This window comes from Protopterus annectens, chromosome 1.part0 (genome assembly GCF_019279795.1).
Source record: "Protopterus annectens isolate FY-2018-M chromosome 1.part0, PAN1.0, whole genome shotgun sequence".
In the NCBI taxonomy this organism is placed as follows: Eukaryota; Metazoa; Chordata; order Ceratodontiformes; family Protopteridae; genus Protopterus; species Protopterus annectens.
This window is the reverse complement of record NC_056725.1, coordinates 1,201,564,407-1,201,583,873: the sequence shown is the minus strand read 5'-3', so window position 1 is coordinate 1,201,583,873 and position 19,467 is coordinate 1,201,564,407. Positions and strand designations below refer to the sequence as shown.

General features: G+C 42.2%; 1 protein-coding gene across 3 annotated transcripts in view; it reads left to right on the top strand.

The window, feature by feature from the left end:
- EP400 (E1A binding protein p400) overlaps window positions 1–19,467 on the top strand; it is a 3,509,270-nt gene that overhangs the window by 1,937,014 nt on the left and 1,552,789 nt on the right. The gene's annotated exons all lie outside the window — the stretch shown is intronic.

The window sequence follows — 19,467 nt, the reverse complement described above, 5'->3', positions numbered from 1 at the left end:
CACAACATACTAACTGGCTATAGTTACAGAAGGATACAACAAACATAGAGGACTGGGTTAATACAGGCAAGGGAAAAGAGTGAGCAAGGAAAAAATGCGAATAGGTAGGAAAGGAGGGAGCTTGGGGCTCCCACATATTCACATGTATTCACTGACATATAAGGTTCATAAGGTGGTTCATAGGTGTAACATCATTCACTAGATAGAAAGAGGTTGAGCAAAAGGAAATAAGGGAGATGGAGATGTGGAGAAGTGTACTAAAGGACATAAAAAAGCAGTACTAAAAGAACTGGCATGTATGAAGTGGGCTGAAGGGAACTGCAGAAAACTAAGATGAACAGAAGGGTGGGGAAAAATTTGGGGAAGAATTAAATCTGGAGAAGCGGAATAGTTCAGGAGGAAGTTTTGGTATGCAGTGAAAGGGGTGGTGGAAGCAGTTTAAAACAAGAAAGGACATAGTCCAGAATACCAGAGGCCCAGTGATGTACCTCCTTGGTACTCAGGGAGACATGCAAAAAGAATACAGAAAGGGCATCTGGAAAACTGGGCAGGCAGATGGGGAGAGCAGAAGGAGAGAGGATGGCACCCTGGAGGAGATATGAGTTTAGCAGTGGACCAGGCATAGCAATGAAGTGTTAATGAAAAGAAGGGACAAGAAAATGGGTGGAAGTATGGAATGGAGTTGCAGGACACTGGCAGACAACAATTCATGCAGTGAGGCACATAATGAAAGTACATGGAGTGGGCGATTAAAGACCTGGAGTACTGCATAGGCATATCTAACCTCCCATATTGGTAAAGAAAGGCAGAAAGGAAGAAACTGGACTGATGCACGTGTTCTGAGGCTATGGATGGGCACAAGAAGTTTGAAAGGAGGCACAGGAGATTTGGGGAGATAAATTTCAAAAGGAAGTAGAGCATGCTTGGGAATTCTGTATATGGGACATAGGTTCATAGGTAAGTACTAGGCTATCTGCCCATGGGCATTTATAAGCCTAGCCACAGAGTGATGGCTTTTGCTTCCCCATTAGATTAGTAACCCGGGCCTCTGTCAACAGGGCTCCTGAAGTGATCCCAGGGTAGAACTTACGATTACCCATCCACTCATCAAAATTTCTCTTGAAGAGGGTCACAGAGGAGCTCTGTCGAATATGGATTGGGATTCTATTCCAGAGTGAGGGGAGTCGCTGAGACCGGAATCAATCCCTCCAGCATGTCCTGTTTGTTGTTGTACATAGGTTCAAGTCGCTAGAACGAGTGGTTCTGAGGGATCTCGTTTTTTTGAGGTGAAGCATGTCCATTAGTTCAGGGATTGACATGGCCCTATAGTTCAGGCATCGGTCACCTCTGAGCAGAACGGTAAGCGACTGAGAAGAGCTGGAGCTTTTTTAGTCGTGCTTCATAGGGTAATTGTTTAAGGCCCTTAATCCTCTTAGTGAGGTACTTCTGTGGTCTTTCTAGTTTTTGCAGGTGTCTAGTGAGGTACATCTCAAATGGGGCATTGTACTCTATTATGGGCCTAATGAGTGAGGAGTAAAGTGGCACAATCACCTCCTTGGATCTGGATGCGAAACCCTTTGTGATCAGGTGTGCCACATAGAAAGATTTCCTGACCGTTTTGGCTAATGTGGTTATCAAAGGAGAGCATGCTATCCACTTGGGTACTCAGGTCCCTAATTACTTCTTCTGTACTTAGTGGATTCCCATCTATGTGGTAGTTTGTAGGTACTTTGTTTTTCCCAAATGGGATTACTATGCATTTTTTGGCATTTAGCTTGAGGCCGTGATTTTGACACCAGGTGTTTGTCACTGTGAGACCCTTTTGCAGGATGTCTGTGTCAGCTGGAGAGTCAATTATTGCACCCAATTTACAGTCATCTGCGAACTTGGTTAGCCACAGTCCCTCCGCCTTTGCCTGTACTTCGGAGAAATATATACCGAACAGGAGGGGTCCCAGGTCTGAGCCCTGTGGGACTCCGCTTGTGACTGGTTTAGAGTTAGACATGGCGCCTGCCACTCTTACCATGTGGGTTCTGTCTGAGAGCCAATTGACAACCCATCTAATGACATGGGGGTTGATATTTAAGCTGGTGAGTTTGTCTATGATTCCTGAGTGTGTGATGGTGTCGAATGCCATAGCGAGGTCCAGATATGCTGTGTGGACCACCTTCCCTTCATCTATGGCCTTGGTGACTGTTTCAAAGAAGTCGACCAAGTTCAGGAGGCAAGATCTGCCTTTAACAAAGCCGAACTGGGTGGGGTCCAGTGTCTGGAGGTTCCCAATGTCCCTGTTAATGAGCTCCTTGATAATGCGTTCCATGGCTTTGCAGACCAAGCTAATCAAGCTTATAGGGCGATAGTTCCCAGGGTCATGAAAAAGAAAGAGGACAGCATCTTAAAAGAAAGAGAAGTGAATATTAAAACCATTATCACGCAAAAAACTGTAAGGGGACAAAAACAGTATAGGAGCATGAATTACACTACAGATTCCTGGACATAGGGAGAAGGGGGAAGAAACTAACAAGAATGGAGGTGGGAATCGGTGGAATGAGGTATGAGAGAAAATCATATCATTAGGAAGGCGAGGGAGTTCCAAAAGGGAAAGGAAGGGGATACAATAAGGGTAGAAATTGAAGCAGCTAGCTGCTGTTGAGATCATTAATGAGGATCACACATGAATGTAATATACTATAAGGAGTTAATAAAGTAAAAAAAAAAATGCCAGCTGATCCCCCCCCCCCCCTCATAAATTGACCCTGTCTTCTAGATTTCATTCTTCTGTACACATGGAGATGCCACTTACAGAGCTTAAGTAAATTTGTCTGTTTCTCAGGATGTTTTCTTTATTTGTAGTTTTGCTTTAGTTTGCATACTTTTGTTTGTAATGCAGTTTCTCTTTCTTTATTGTGGGATGTACAGTTTGGTTGACGTTAGCTAATGCATAAACCAAGTTCCAGCTTCATTTATGTTGATAGCTGTTTTACTGCAGTCTGATTGTTTAAAGAAGACAAGTATGAGAGCTAATTATTACATTTTTTTTTATTTTGCAGCAGTTTTTTTCTTTTGAGTATACATCTTTGCTTGTAGCAGCAGCTGATAAAACTGTATCACTTATATGTAACCTTACAGTGGTTGTTTCCATTTTTATTATGGTCTCCTATTAGATGAACATTTTATGAAAGTATTATGTCAAGTTAAAACTTTGACATTGTTTATTTTGTGCTTATACCAAAGGCTACAAATTATGCTTCCAGTGGGCCAGACAACGTACACATTGCTTTCTCATCAGTACCAAGTATGTATTCTTCAAGCATTACTTAAAATGTTCAGCCTCAACTTGTCCGCAGTGTTTGTGCCTGATGGTTGGAGAGCAGCCACTGTGACTCCTTTAATCAAGGGCATTCCTTCTACTGAGCTGAATAGCTATAAGTCCATCAGCTTCACCAACCTTATATGCAAAACCATGAAGTGTATCCTGGCAGAACTGATTTATGTGGACATATGCCACGTAACTGATCTAGACCCAGATCAGTTTGGTTTTGTGGAGGACATGTCCTGTTACCTGAACCTTCTAAGCTTCTTTGAAAATGTCAGATGCTGTGGAGTGCAGTGACTGTGTGAGTGCTGTGTATCTCAACATGGTTAGGGTTTTAACACTAACCTTCACACTGGTGTTACTTAAAATTCAGACAAATTTAATATAAACCTGCACCTTGTCTACTAGATTGCAAATTGGCTGTCCAGAATATCGCATGTTAAAGTTGCTGGTACCCTCTCAATGTAAAATTGTAACTAGTGGGATACCGAAGAGGTCAAAACTGAGCCTTCTCCTGTTTGAGTTTTATTTTGCTGATTTGCAAGCCATTGTTCTAGAATAGTGTGGTTGACCACATTGAAAGCTGGCCGCTGTTGTCCTCTCGTCCACTGACACTGAACTGTTCTAACAAGGGGCTGGAATGCACATTTACCTGGTGTGCCAGAAATGTTATCAAGATAAGTGCAAAAAGTACAAACTAATAGAACTAGGCAAAAAAGCTGCTGACACCTCATATGTTATAAATGATACTCTTCATCAGGCAGGTACAGTCACAAAAGACCAGAGTGCTTACATGAACAGCTCTCTCATTTGATCATCATGTTTTCACACTAGTCAGGAAATCCTTCTATTGGCCCAGTTAATTTCAAAGGGAATATCTTCAGGATTCAGAGCGGTTACCACTGTACTTTTTCATTATCAGACCAGTTCACGAATGCATTGCCCCCATTATTATATACAAATCTAATCATATTGCTCATCTTGAAGTACCTCATAGATTTCTAACTAAGAAAAGTAGAGGCCTTAAGTCCATCAGTTGTCCCAGTAGATAAGCATGATCCTTGTGTTTGGTGAGCTTGCCAGCTGTTCCAAGGTGACCCATCTCTCATTTTTTAAGGTATAAAAGACTTGGTATTCAACTTGCGTAACTTGTCTTTCTGCATACACCAATGCTATGAACTTAAATCTGCACCAGCAAATACAACTAGTTGGAGGGCTAGGTTCCTCACTTATATTGCTGGCCTGAAGAGTAAGTTACTAATACAGGGCAAACAAACTACTATGTTGACTACCTTTAAAGCTAGTCTTCAGGACCAAAGTTATGTATGACCCTGATAGTTTTGGAGGTGAGGACTATGAAGTGGTTGAAAGAAAAGAGTGGACGAACTTGTAAACACTACTTAAAGATGCATATGGCTGAATAGACAGGAATTTTATGATCCTCATCACTGTTTGCCTAGTATTATTCCAGTGTTAATGTAAAAACTTTTAGGAGATCTTTTTAAACTTTGGCAGTGTTATTGATGCAACTAATTCCGAAACAACATTTATAATATTTAATCAAATAATAACTCTTGAAAAATAAGACTTGTATCAAAAGAAATATTTGATTAGAGTACATTGTACTTTCTAATTGTCTGCACCTGTTTGGTAGAGGGTTTTTACATTGTATTTGGACTTGGCTTGTTGTTTTGTAGTATCAGTAATTCCTTGTTTTCCCACGTTCTGGTGATTGCTTTCTTCGCAGACAGAAGTAACAAATGCAGGAAAGCAAGCCTTTGCCCTTTTCGCTATCCACTCTATTTTATCCAAACAAGTCATTCAGATAGATGCTATGATTACCACTTTTCTTGATCAGATAATGTTACACAAGTTATGTAATTCCCCCCAAAAATGTTCTGATTTAAAACATCGCCAAAGACCTCTATAAAAACCTCCTATTAAGTCAGTAACACATCTCAAACAGATGTGATACACTGGTAAATTCTACAGAGTTTTGCAGGAGTGTAAAATATATTGAGGCATTCCCCAAAAAAAAATAAATTACCTCACTTCTGTAACGTGCCTGAGGACATGGATAACTTTTTCCCAGTTTTTGTGAGTAATTGTAATACTGAAGTCTTCCTTTCAAGTAATTCTAAACATATTTCTGTCTGTGCCACTTTCTTTTAACATGTTATGCATTTACTTTTAATTCAGTTTTTGCCCAGGTGTTCTTAAGTATTATTTGTCCACCATAGAACCTATTTCAGTCAGTCAATCCTCTGACTTAAGTACAGTTTCAAAGACTTTTGTATTATCTGTTCATTTTTTGCAGTTCCATTTGTCTCATAGTCTACAACTCTTACTGTTGCATCATTATTTTTCTCTTTTCATTATCTGATCCTAGCACACCAGTTGCCTACAAACTTTCTGAATTCTGGAAACTTTTGTCGTTTGTAGTCTCCATTCTTGTTACGTTTGTGTTTGAGCCAACATATTCAGCCAAATCAGTGTGCTTATCTTTCAGTGATATTTTAACAAGTTTATTATCTCCAGTGTTAATGTTCCTCTGCCATTTTTGCCTTCCAGACTTCAGTCTGTTAAGTTATACATCCTTGTGATCCCTCCCATTTGTGTTATTACTGTCTGCCTAGACTGGTGGTTTAGAGGCAGTACAGTATCACCTGTAACATCTTGAGTCTTGCTGCCTTGCAATGTATCTGTCAGGTTCTTCAGACTCTCCTGCTTCTGTTAGCAGAGGTGCAATTTTCCATGCCACCCAAGGTTTTTATTTTACCCATATACATTTCTTAGTTCTTTTTCTTAATTTAATTGGCTAAAAAAACTCGTCTGAGGCATTGAGAGGTAAGTCTTGAGAAGTACATAGCACTAGTGACAGAACAAACCACGATATTTTACTTTACATAAAATGCTCCTCAGCATTAGAGGGACAGGATACTTTTAGTTGTCTGTTAATTTCATTCTGAAATAAACAAGCTGATTGGAGTATCTATGAAAAAGATGCTCTTCACACAGCCTGTCACTCTGTGAATAATTACATGTACTTCCTATTGATCACTGCTACAGTAGCCTTAGCTGTATGGGTTATATGCTTCCAAGGATGTAACAGCCAGCCAGCTTCCAAAGCTTCAGGGCACCCTCCACACACACAAACTGTTAAAAAAGATGAGTTTGAGCATCAAGCTATTCATAGATTTCCTGCTGCCAAACTGAGTGCTCCTCTGCAAGCTTTTGAGGATCGATAGTCAATTTTGTGCTGTTTCATTGCTGGTCAGATGAGATCCTTTTGGAGGGGAAATGTTCCAACATTTACTGTTTTATTGTTTAAATGTACTTTCTGTTTGGAAAGGGTTTTTTTTTTTTAAGAGATTCTGTTTTAATGGGCTATAATTTTAAACAAAAGTGCATTTTTTCCTGTCAGTTAAGAACCGTTTAAAACTACTTTTTTTTTTGTATTTAAGGGCTAAGGGCTGGCTGAGTGTAGTGAAGTGTTTTTTTTTTTTTTTTTTTATACTCCGTTTTTATATGGAAAAAGAGACTTTTTAGAACTTTAAATTTTTATTAGCCTGTTTTCCTGGGAAAGAGGTACCATTTTCTGCTTGACCATAGAGTAAACTACCAGTCCCATGGTTGATCCTTCTTCCTGCCACAAAAAAGAAAACGTAAGTAAACCGTCTTTGTCACCACAGCAGGCTAGCTATTTGCATCAGTTGCAGGGGGGTGATTCTGCTGTGGCCTAAGTTGATTCCTTAGGCTACTCATCTTTTACCCCAGGTCCCTCAGACGTAACATGTACAGCCACTTTGAGCACTGGGTTAGTCATGTCCTCTGCGCCTGCTGGGGTCCCCCCAGTAGGCAATGGAGAGCCAATCCTGTTAGGCCTGGGAGCAGGTAAGTCTTCCCTGTTTAGTCAGAATGTTGTGCCTATCCATGGGGAAGCTGCTTTTGCCATTAACAACCCTGCTGGCACCATTTTTCCTGCCAAAAAGAAACCGAAAGCTAAACATGTATTTGCTCCTTCCCAGATTTCCCTGAACAGAAGTAGGTTATGAGGTCAGGATCAGTCTCTATTTCAAGCTATTAATCCTTGTATAGGTGGTTTCTGATAAAAGAAAAATGGATGTCTTTTCCTGAAGAGATTCAAGTTTCTGAATCTGGACAGGAAGATGCAGGGTTTTCTCCTCAGATTTCTGATTTAGATTCAGAGGAGAGCATGGTATATGATTCTCCATGAGGGTTTCTCTCAGATTATTTCCAGAATGTGCCACTGTTTCCAGTTGGAGAACACTGAGGTTTCTCATACCCTTAGAAAATACTATAAGCTATTACAAATGGAATTTTCAGAAACATTCCTTTTCGCTCCTTTGCTGTCAGCATTGGAAGATGTTTGTGTCACTGGCTGCAATTTCCCTGATAGTCAGCCTGTTACCCCCCCCCCCCCCCCCCCCCAAAAAAAAAGCAGATAATTTGTATAAGGTTCCTCAGTTTAGTTTTTATGCACTCATCCCAAACTTGACACAGCAGTTATAGCTCTAGTTAATCCTACTGCTGTTAAACATTTAGTTAATTTCAATCCTTCACTTTCTGACGAGGATTATAAAATAATTGGTAAGTATGAGGAAAATGTACATTTCTGCAAATTTATATTTTTTGAATTTTTAATGGTCAGGCTCATATGTTATTTAAAGTTTATTCCGACTTAATTGTGAAAGTGACATTTTCTTAATGTAAAATTAACTTTAGTTTCTTCCATTCCACGTGTCATTGGTAACTGTTTAGTGTGTGTGTGTGTATATATATATATATATATATATATATATATATATATATATATATATATATATATATATATATATAGACTCTGATACTTCTTCAAGGGCTATGGCCACTGGTTCTGTTTTTATTTAAGTTTTCTTGTAACACTAGAGTTAGATTCTTATCACCACAGATGCTTTTGGATGGGGAGCAGTATCAGGAGGCGTCTGCTGCATCTTTTTTACCCCTGACGTCAGGGAAGGGGTGACAGTGCCGACGCATTACCCAGGACTTTGGAATTCATGCCAGCAGGATTACCCAAATGTAATGACTGCAACAGTGAATACACTCGAACATCTACATTTATGTTAAGTGTACACAACTGTACTTTCTTCAAATAGACCTTTTTGCCTCCTCTCTGAACAATCAGCTTACAAGATTCTACTCCAGGACTCCATGCAAGAAGTCCTGACAGACATACCTTTTGCTTTCCTTGGACAGCAATGTTCCTGTTTGCCTTCCCACCATTTTCTCTGATGTCCAGAGTAGTTCTGAAGATTCAGAAGGAATCCCTCAAGATCATTATGTTGACTCCCTTCTGACTGCGGCAGCATCAGATGTTCTTCGTGTTTCACTGTTGCAGTCATCACATTTGGGTTATCTGCTTGCAGTAGCCCTCAGTCGGCCTGATTATCAAAGTCTTGGTTCCTGCATCTGTTGCTGTCTCATCTTCCATGACGTCAGCTAGTCAGGGGTATAAGGCATGCAGCCGACACCATTTTGACAGTCTTTCTTGCTGTGCGGTGCCCGAAGCAGATCGCAAGTGCTGGTCGGCCGACTCCTGAAATTTTCGTTTTCAAGTTTCAGAACCGAAGTCTTCAACTAAGCTAAGTACCGCGTTGGGGAAACTTTTTCTTGCTCTAAACCGATGCCAGTAAAAGTTAATAATTGTATTTATTGTGGAAAGCAAATACCTCATAAAGATTTCCATTCGTGCTGCCTTCCTTGCCTAGGCCCAGATCACGACATACCTCGCTGTCGGTTTTGTGCCCTATTTAATCAACAAACTATTTGTCGTCTGTTCTATTTCACATGTAAATATTTTGGTACTCAGTTCAGTTATCCAGAAATGGCTTTGGTAAGCCACCCGACTACCGATTATTCTGAAAAAAACACAAAGATAAAGACAGACAGACCGCTTAGGTTCAAAGCTGCTGACTACGCTTCTCCTAAGCCAGTTGCTAGTTCACCAGTACTCAGTGAGGCGCTTTCGCAGACCCTGTTACCCGCTACTTTAGATTCTCAGGCCTCTACTGAGACCCATTCGGAGTCCGGTATGCTGCGAGATGCTTGTTATACTGTGGAACCTGCGGACTTCTCTACCTTGGATGGGTCCGGAGCCGCTGTGCAGGCAATGGCTTCTGAAGATGTATTCAGGCCTACTGACTTGCATATTAAACCAATGTCATCTTCTTCTTCTAGGCCTAAAACTCGATCTATGCCTAAAAAATGACACCCAGACCACATGGTCAGGCCCCTATGCCTAGAAAACTAATGTTAAGAATGGCTGAGGACCTTATTACTCTAATCAGGGGATGCCACCCTTTCCCCTCTAAGAGATCTAGGACTGATTTTCCTTCTGATCAGGATTCTGAAATTTCTGTTTTCTCTGATGACCAGGATTTGCCCTTATCTCCCTATGAGGATTCTGATGCAGAGGACTCCATTCCCTCTGCTTCCCCTCCAGAGGATTTCTCCTTTGGTGAAACCTTGAATACTCTTAGGGAGCATTTCCACTGGGAAAGCCAGGAGTACTCTGACTCCAAAAAGAAGCTTAGGGAATTGTTACTCCTGCCTCATCACAGGCCTTTAGCTATCCCTCCTGTACTGTACATTGTAGGTGATGCCTTCTCAGAATCTTTCCTGGCCCCTGACTCTACCTCCTGCTACCAGAAAACCTGATAGGTATTACAGGGTACTTGACTCTCTCAAGTTCCTCTTCAAAAATCCTACTGCAGATCCTGAGACCATTTCACAGGGACCCAAGGGTATTAAGGCTACTACTGCCAAAAATCCTACCCCCTCTGATAGAGATTCCAGGGCACTGTATAGATGGGGAAAGAAGGTATATACTTCTGCTACTTTAGCCATTAGGGCTTTAAACTGCCATTTTCATGTTAAAATATCAGCAGCATATTATTGGATTGCTTAAACAGAAAATTATGTTGATTCCTGACTGTGCTGAAAATAAAGAATTACAGGATTTAATGCATTCTGCTGAACAAGTTGGAAAACATACTTTGCAATGTGGTTTTGATTCATTAGTGGCATCTTGCAGGGCTGCTGTCACTGGGTCTGTACTTAGAAGGCATGCTTGGCTTAAGGAGCAATCTCTGCTAAATCATATTAAAGCTAAATTGCTGGATGCTCCCTTAAACCAAGACCGCCTGTTTGGCAAGCAAAGTAGAAGTAGTACTTAAAAAGATGGAGGGAAAAGCTAAATCTATGCAAACTGTTAAAGATTTCCTGCAAGTACAACCTCCCAGATTTAGTAAGCACTGGCCTTCTAAGAATTGGTCCTTTCCTGTCTCTTCCAGACCTTCTCAAGTCCAAACCAGGAACCAGCAGAGCACCCAGGCTTCAGTCCCAAGGTACTCGCAGGCCTAAACAGTGGGGGGCTCCCACTTCCAAAGCAGGGAGTAGTAAGACTCCCCCCTATGGTAAACTGTCTCAATGACAACTTTAAACCTTCCTAGCCCTGCTCACCTGGCTGTTCTTTTAGGGGGAAAGATTGCCCACCTTGAAAAAAATTGGGAAATCATTACCCAGGACAAATGGGTTTTAAATATAGTTTCCCAAAGATACAGATTCCACTTTCACTCCTTACTAACCCCAAACGGCTGGTCTGACCTACCCCCAAATCCGTTGGCAGAGGCTTAAAAGCAAGTTCTCTCTCTGTTAAGCATCAGAGCTATTCATCCTGTTCCAGAAGAGGAATGGAGACAAGGTTTCTACTCAAGATTTTTTCTGGTGCCCAGAAAAGGCAATTCTTGGAGTCCTACTCTGGATCTTTCTATCCTAAACACATTTTTGGTAATCCCAAGATTCAAGATGCTAACTTTTCATCAGCTGCTTCCCATGCTAGGCAAATATGCCTGATTGGCAACACTGGATTTAAAGGAAGCCTACCTGCACATCCCAATAAGGGAATCTTGCAGAAGATACATACGCGCCCGAGCAGGCTACATGCACTACCAGTTCTCTGCACTGCCCTTTGGCTCATCTACTGCACCCAGGGTATTCACCAAGTGCTTAGCTCCAGTCATTGCATTTTGCAGGCAAAGAAATATTCAAATATACCCATACCTGGACGATTGTTTAATTCAGGCAGAAAGCCAGGACATACTGTTAAATCATCTGGCTTTTTAAAGAAATTACTAACTTCTCTGGGGTATACCATAAATGAAAAGAAATCACATCTTGTACACTGACAACAAATGGTATTCCTGGGAGCAAGCTTGAATGCACCTTCCCAGATGGCCTACCTCACGCCAGAGAAAAAGTTCATTTGACAGCCTACTTCAAACTACTGGCCACAAAGACCCAGCTATCTGTAAGGAAAATTCTGCAAGCCCTGGAGTTCATGGCCTCCTGCTTTCTACTAATTACATATGCAAGACTGTATATGAGGAAACTACAGTGGTATCTAAAAAGCCTATGGTGTCAACATTCTCAGGATCTAGAATCAATGATTCCTATCATACCTTGTCTACAGATAGAGTTCTTTTGGTGGGCAGAGGCTTGCCACCAGAACAAGGGACTGCCATTCACTCTACCCCCTGCCGCCCAAACTCTAGCAACAGACGCATCACACTATGCATAGGGGCCTCACTTGGCAGGGCAGTGCATTCAGGGCAAATAGAACCCAAGTCAAATGCACTTGCATATCAATCAAAAAGAAATGTTAGCTGTACAGAATGCTCTGACAGCCTTCAAGGACCACATTCTTCCAGGACAATTATTGGTAAAGACTGACACCACTTTTATGTGATACATAAACAAGCAGGGGGGAACCCACTCATACCCTCTCTGCAGGCTAGCTATGGCTCTGTGGAACACAGCCTTGCACTACCAAGTGCACCTACAGGCTCAATTCCTGCCAGGAAAGCTAAATACACTGGCAGATGACCCAAGCAGAAATCTCATGGACCCACACGAGTGGAAATTGGAACCACAGATTTTCAACATGTTGAGAAACAAATGGGGGTTCCCAGAGATAGACCTGTTTGCCTCCCTCCAGAACTGCCAATAGGACAAATTCTGCACAAGAACTCCCCACAAACAAGCTGGGAAAGTGGATGCCCTGTCCTTCACAGTTTATGCCTTTCCACTTCTGCCTTTCCTCTCGAAGGTACTACTAAAGATCAAACGGGACATACCAAGGGCAATACTGATTGCACCAGATTGGCCACGCCAGCACTGGTACCCCCTCTTGCACAGTGTGTCACTGCTGGCACCATGGCACCTGCCTTAGACCGCTGCTCTGCTGTCTCAGCAGGAGGGCCAGATTCTGCACCCACAGCTTCAAACCCTGAACCTGGCAGCCTGGATAAGTACCTGATCTCATAAGAACAAACTTTCAGGTTAACCACCCTTCATCAGTATTAATTCAATACACCTATTTAAGACAATTTACATAGACATTAATTAGATCACAGCCAATAAAAATTCATCACATACTGTTAGAGACATCACAGAAATGGCAAGAAATGAACATAAAACTGGGTCTTGAATACATGAATTTAATGAGTGACTTTTTTCTGATATTGAAAAGCAAATGCAACAGGAGATAGTAGCACAAGAAAGTGAGATATCTTCGTTGCTTGATTTTGCTTTACATACTATTGAATACGATAAAATGTTAGATTACACAAATGTGATGTTAGAATGGAGGCTCTCAAGCGTCACAAGAGAGATATTAATGATTTTAATACCAGACATATCTTCTCATGGTCCAAACAAAGTTCTTATGAACCATTGAGAAGCACTGTCAATAATGCTAGCGGTTTGCATAGACAAACACAGGAATCAATGGCTACATTGGATACAATAAGTGTAGCAGAAATGTCTGCTAAATCAGTTAGACCGCACACTAGCTTGGCGAGCAGAGAGCAACCGGTTTCCAAACCTATCAATGAACACAGCACTTTGGATGTTTCACTTTCCATTCAACGATTGGCTGGTTCACAGAATAAAGACACTCCTTTGGCTTTTCAGCCCCCTCAGCAACCTGTTTGTTTGAATTTACCGGAACAAGTGCAGGAAAGACAACGGAGTGTATTGAGAGGGCGTTCGGCATAGAAAAAGAGAGAGAGGAGTCAGAGTGGATCCCGTTCCAACCACAAACTACAGAAGTGAGTACATCCACACTTAAAACTATTGTTAACTTTTCAAACTATGAAATTATGCCAGCTATGGTATTATTGCTGTAAAAGGGACTGAGTTTCATACCGGCTGGTTTGGACACAGTAACTGATGCACTAACTGATTTAAAATTGTTTTGCAGAGAGCTGGACTTGAAATTAACTTTCTCTGATACCTTGTGTATACAGTGAGCTGGATGTAGACGTAAAAGTACATTTATTCCTATAAGTCATCCAATTGTTTGTGCATTTAACAATATTTGTGCAATACAAATTAGAGAATTGTATGAGAGGCCGATTTGGTAAATTTTATAATGTGACTAATGATGAGCATATGGCTCTAATAACATTGAAGAACAATGACGAAATAATTATAAAAGAGACCGACCGATAAGGGTGGTGCGATCGTACTAATGAATAGAATGGATTATTTCTCTAATATGAATGCATTGTTGAATGATGGAGGTACTTTTGTTGAAATATCTGGCTTAGATATTAAGCAAATGATAAACCGGTTTAATATGATAATTTATGACTTACAGCTCATGAAAGATATTGATTTAGATACAGTTAGCTTTTTTTACAGTACCTGCACCTGTTATACCGGCCTTATGTGGCCTTCTTAGGTTCATAGGTTCATAGGTTTATACTAGGCTATCTGCCCTAAGGCATTTATAAGCCTAGCCCAAATTATTGTGGCTTACGCCACCCCTTATATGAAAAAATACTGTGCCCATTAGTTTGTTGTGCCTCTGTCCAGCAGTGACCCAGAGATGATTCCCGGGGTAAACCTACGATCTCCCATCCACAGGTCTAGATTTCTCTTGAACAGAGTCAGCGAGGTGCTCTGCCTCACATGGACCGGGATTTTATTCCACAGCATAGGGAGTCTCTGAGTGATAAATCTATCCCTCCAGCACGTCCTATTTATATCCGTGCTAAGGTTTAAGTCGCTTGCTCTAGTGGTTTTGGTGGATTTGGATTTTTTGAGGTGGAGCATGTCCATTAATTCGGGTTGGACATGGCCTTGTATGTCAGGCACATGTCACCTCTGAGCAGGCGGTATGCGACTGAATAGAGCTGGAGTTTCTTCAATCTGGCAGCATATGACAGATTTTGGAGTCCCTTTATCCTTTTGGTGAGGAACTTTTGGGGTCTCTCCAATTGCTGCAGATGTCGGGTGAGATACATCCCGAATGGGGCATTGTACTCGATCATTGGTCTGATAAGTGAAGAGTACAGGGGAACAATGACCTCACTAGATCTGGATGTGAATCCCTTCATGATCAGGTGGGCAATGTAGAAGGTCTTTCTAACCACTTTAGCAATGTGAGTGTCAAAGAAAGGCCACTGTCAACCTGGGTCCCCAGGTCCCTGATAACCTCTTCTGTGCTTAGTGGATTGCCACCTATATGGTAGCTTGGGGTTACCTTGTTTTTCCCGAAGGGTATGACTATACATTTTTGGCGTTTAACTTCAGGCCATGGCTCTGGCACCAGCTATCTGTTTCCGTGAGTCCCTTCTGAAGGATATCAGTGTCGATGCACTTTCCACTATGGCGCCCAGTTTGCAGTCATCTGCAAACTTTGTCAATAAAGTCCTCCCATGTTGGCCTGTACTTCTGAGAAGTAGATGCCAAACAATAGGGGCCAAGGACCGAGCCCTGTGGGACACCACTTGTGACCGGCTTGGAGTCTGACACAGCGCCAGCAACTCTAACCCTGTGGGTTCTGTCCTTAAGCCAGTTTGCAACCCATCTTGTGACATATGGGTTTACATTTAAGCTGGTAAGTTTTCTACAATACCCGAGTGGGGTATTGTGTGCCTTTGCAAGGTCAAGGTAGGCTGTATGGACTGCCTTTCCCTCATCAATGGCCTTGGTGACTATTTGAAGAAGTCGACCAAGTTCAAAAGGCATGATCTTCCCTTGACAAAGCCAAACTGGGTCGGGTCCAATGTCTGCAAGTCCCTATATCTTTGTTTATGAGCTCCATTATGATCCTCTCCATAGCTTTGCAGACTAGACTTGTTAAGCTTATGGGCGGTAATTACCAGGGTCCGTGGGCGCCACCTTTGTGGAGTGGGACCACAGTTGCCGTCACGCCACTCCTTGGGCACGTATCCTGTGGTAAGGCTGAGATTAAACAGCTGCCTTATGTGCGGGTTTAATTCCTCATTTAGCTCGTGTAGCACACAGCCGGGGACACCATCCGGTCCCATTGATGCTGTGTTTTAGCTTTAGAGAGCAGCTTTCACCTGCGCATTTGAGATGTCCGGGAGGCTACACTCGGCTGGGATAGTTATCTCTCCTTTGGGGGGGGGGGGTGAAGTTTGCACTGAACCTGTCTGCCAGTATGTTGGCAATGTCTGTGGGTTCAGTGATTTTTGTATCATTTTGGACTAATTCTGAGCATATCTGTGAGTTTCCACCCAGGTTCCTAACATAGCTGAAAAAGGCCTTATGATTGTCCTTTGAATCCATGGCAATCTTTCTCTCAAAATTGGCCTTAGTTGATTTTATGAGTGCTCGTAATTTTTTACTAATAATGATCAGAGGTGACTTCCCTTTTATGGATTTTGTTCTATCATGTAATAGCTTTCTCCTCTTATTGTAAAGTTTGTTAATGGCTGGGGTCCACCAGACTGGACGTTTGCCCTTTGTGGAAAGAGTCTTGGTTTTATTTGGGATTGCCTGATCCATGCAGTCCTGGAGGTGTTCATAGAAGGCATTTGTAAGGGCTTCCGCAGCTTGGGTTGTGGTTTCCTCTGACTCAGGGGCCTTGAAGGATACCACACCAGTCTTGAGTAGTGTGAAGTTTGCTTTAGAGAAGTTCTTCACTATGGTCTTTTTGTTTGGGGTGGGGCGGGATGTGGATTTCCAGTGAGATTAGTTTATGATCAGATCTCACCAATGAGGGATATACTTCGGTGTGGAGCATGTTGTCCCCATGTTTGTCACAATGCAATCTTGTATATTTTCTCCTCTCGTGGGAACAGTCACTTGCTGTTCCATGGCATTTCAATTTATGAACTCCAGGAACCGTTGGGCTAGAAAGTTAGGGCTTGAGTAATGTTCCCAGTCTATATTCGGGTAGTTGAAGTCACCCAATATGATGGTGTTTGGAGATACATTTATACCCTCCAGTGTCTTCAGGAAGGCTGTGTGGGGTTCCTGAGTTTGAGAGGGTGGCCTGTAGCATGCTACAATTTGTAGAGCAGTTTTGCCTATTGTTAGTTGCACCTGGATGGTTTCCGAAGCTTCATGCGTTGCCACCAACCTGGAGGTGTGAGTATCCTTTATGAATATGGATACACCCCCCCCTTTTGTGGAGTGGTCCGGGTTTTGGGGCGGGGCATGATATGAGGTAAAACCTAATAGTGCCGGGGTGCTCTCAGGAGCCTTGAACCAGGTTTCAGTTACAGCACAGACATCGATGTTCTCCATACTGAGAAGGGCCTCGAGTGCGTGCATTTTGAGATTTAGACTTCTGGCATTGAGCAGCATTACCCTCAATTTCTTCCCATTTTTGTTTTCTAGGGTGGTAGGTTTAGAATTTGAACCGTGCCTAAAAAGGCACTATGGGGTGGCAAGAGCCTTAGCCAATATCCGGAATCCCAGGGTGACAGGTGCAAGCCGTCCCTTGCGAGCAGCGTGGCTTGTCAAGCATGTCATCCCAGGCAGACAGACACTGGATCCCCTTTGAATGACACCAGACATTAAGCCAATTGTTAAAGCTGATCATCTTGTCTCTATATTGTGGCATCATTCTTGGTGAAGGAAGGATACTGCTCAGGGTTAGGGTCATACCTGCCTGGGCTACATAATCAGAGAGCTCCTCTATGTCTCTTTTCATGCAGTCCAGGGAGAGTGCGTCTCAGGTCGTTCACACCAGCATGGACAATGACTGTGTCATATTTGTACTTGCTGTGGAGTGACCAGTGCTTGTGTTATGTGGCGGATTCTAGCGCCCGATAGGCAGCTTACTGTGACCCTCTCCTTGTTCAGCCTGGTGAGTGGGACGTCAGTGTGTCTGACTATGGAGTCACCTATGACAAGTATGTTTGGTGTTGTATTTGGCCTTAAGGGCTGTGACTGCTTTGCACACTGCTTTTGTGGTTTATGTGTTGCTTTTGGGGTGTCTTGAGGTAGCAGTTGTTTGGGTGTCTGCTTTGGAGGCCTCTGCTGTTTAGGTAAATTTTACTCAGAGCCTCCGAGTATGTCTTTGTGTGTTTATGTGTTTGATTCAGTGGAGTGGTAGCATTATGTGAGGCTGGTTTTGTGGTGTGTGTAGTTGCCTTCTCCTCCTGTCTGGTCTTGCCAGTCCTGAGTTGAGAGAGCTCAGCCTCCAGTTTGGCTAAATAGCTGCATCTCTCAAGTATTTGTGTTATGTGGGAGGAGGAGAGGGTTGTCTGTGTACATGAGGCAGTTATAACATTGCCTCAAGATTCCCAGATTCACCAGCTGGACCGGAGAGGAGATTGACAACTGACCTTTGGACATGCTAGAATAATATTGGGAAATCCTTAATTGAAAACAAGGGCCAGTGGGGAGTGAGGGTGTAGTGCTTTTAATTTTTAGTGCTGACTTATATAATTGCTTTAGTGAGCAAGTGCCAGGTAACTTGAGTGCAATGTGATACAAGTAACTAAATGCAAAAGCGACAAACAGTAACTTTCTTTCAAGTGAAACAAGGAAATAAGTACAGTAAGCAATGCAGATATCACTAGTGATCCACAGAAGCTGAGAAGTTGCGTATTAGGTGAATTAGCTTCCAGGGAAATAACAAGCAAACAAACAACAAGTATATAAACAAAGCTAGATTCAGTAGGCCTGGATCTAGTCTATGATAGAGCAAACAAGGTGAACCAATTTCAGTAAGATACAGTTCAAATATTCAGGCACTATAAACCTTTAACCAGAAAATTCCCAGCTCAGAAGGGCAGAGTCCAGCCTCTTCTCCCACAAGAGTGCAGTCCACGAACCTTCTTAATGTAAAATAACTGGCCTGAAGCCCAAGTGCCTAAACCAGAACTAATACACTTGGACACTGGGCTCTCAATCAGCAGTTCCCAACTTAGAAGGATGAAAGCTACCTGTCCTGCCACCACAGTGCTTGCCACAAACCTTCCTAATGTAAAACAACTGGTCTGAAGCCCAAGTGCTTAATCCAAAAGACTTGAATGATAGCTACACTTTAATCAAGTTACAACCAAGCAGTAATAAATACCATTGAATACTTTAGAGAATGTCTGGATTAGTGCTCAAGTTACACAAACAAAGCTAGATCCAGCAGGCCCGAATCCAGTCTATGCCACAGCAAACAAGGCGCACCAACTTCAGTAAGAAACAGTTCAGATATGCATGCACTATAAGCCTTTAACCAGAAATTCCCAGCTCAGAAGGGCAGAGTCCAGCCTCTCCTCCCACAAGAGTGCAGACCACGAACCCTCTTAATGTAAAATAACTGGCTTGAAAGCCCAAGTGCTTAAACCAGAATTAATACACTTTTAGAATAACAGACACTGAGCCCTCAATCAGCAGTTCTCAACCTAGAAGGATGTAAGCTACCTGTTCTGCCACAACAGTGCAGACCACAAACCTCTCAGTGCAAAACAACTAACTGGTCCGAAGCCCAAGTGTTTAAACCAAAAGGCTTAGAATGAGTTACACCAAGCAGTAATAAATACAATTGAGTATTTTAAGATGATGCAAAAGTAAAAAGAAGTAGGTAAAAACACAAGTACAGTAAAAGCAGATGAAATTTTTTTTTTTTTTTTTTTTTTTTTCTGAACAAGTGCTGAGATCAAAGAAACAGATTTGAGTGCTGAAACTAGAAAACTGGCTAGTTACAAGAAAAAAAAAAACAAGCTAGAAGGCTTCCCTCAAACACAGAAGGGCTTGGGGCTCAGAAGCCTACAAATAGTCTGTACCACTTAACAAGAAAGGCAGGAAATAAGCTTAATTTTTTT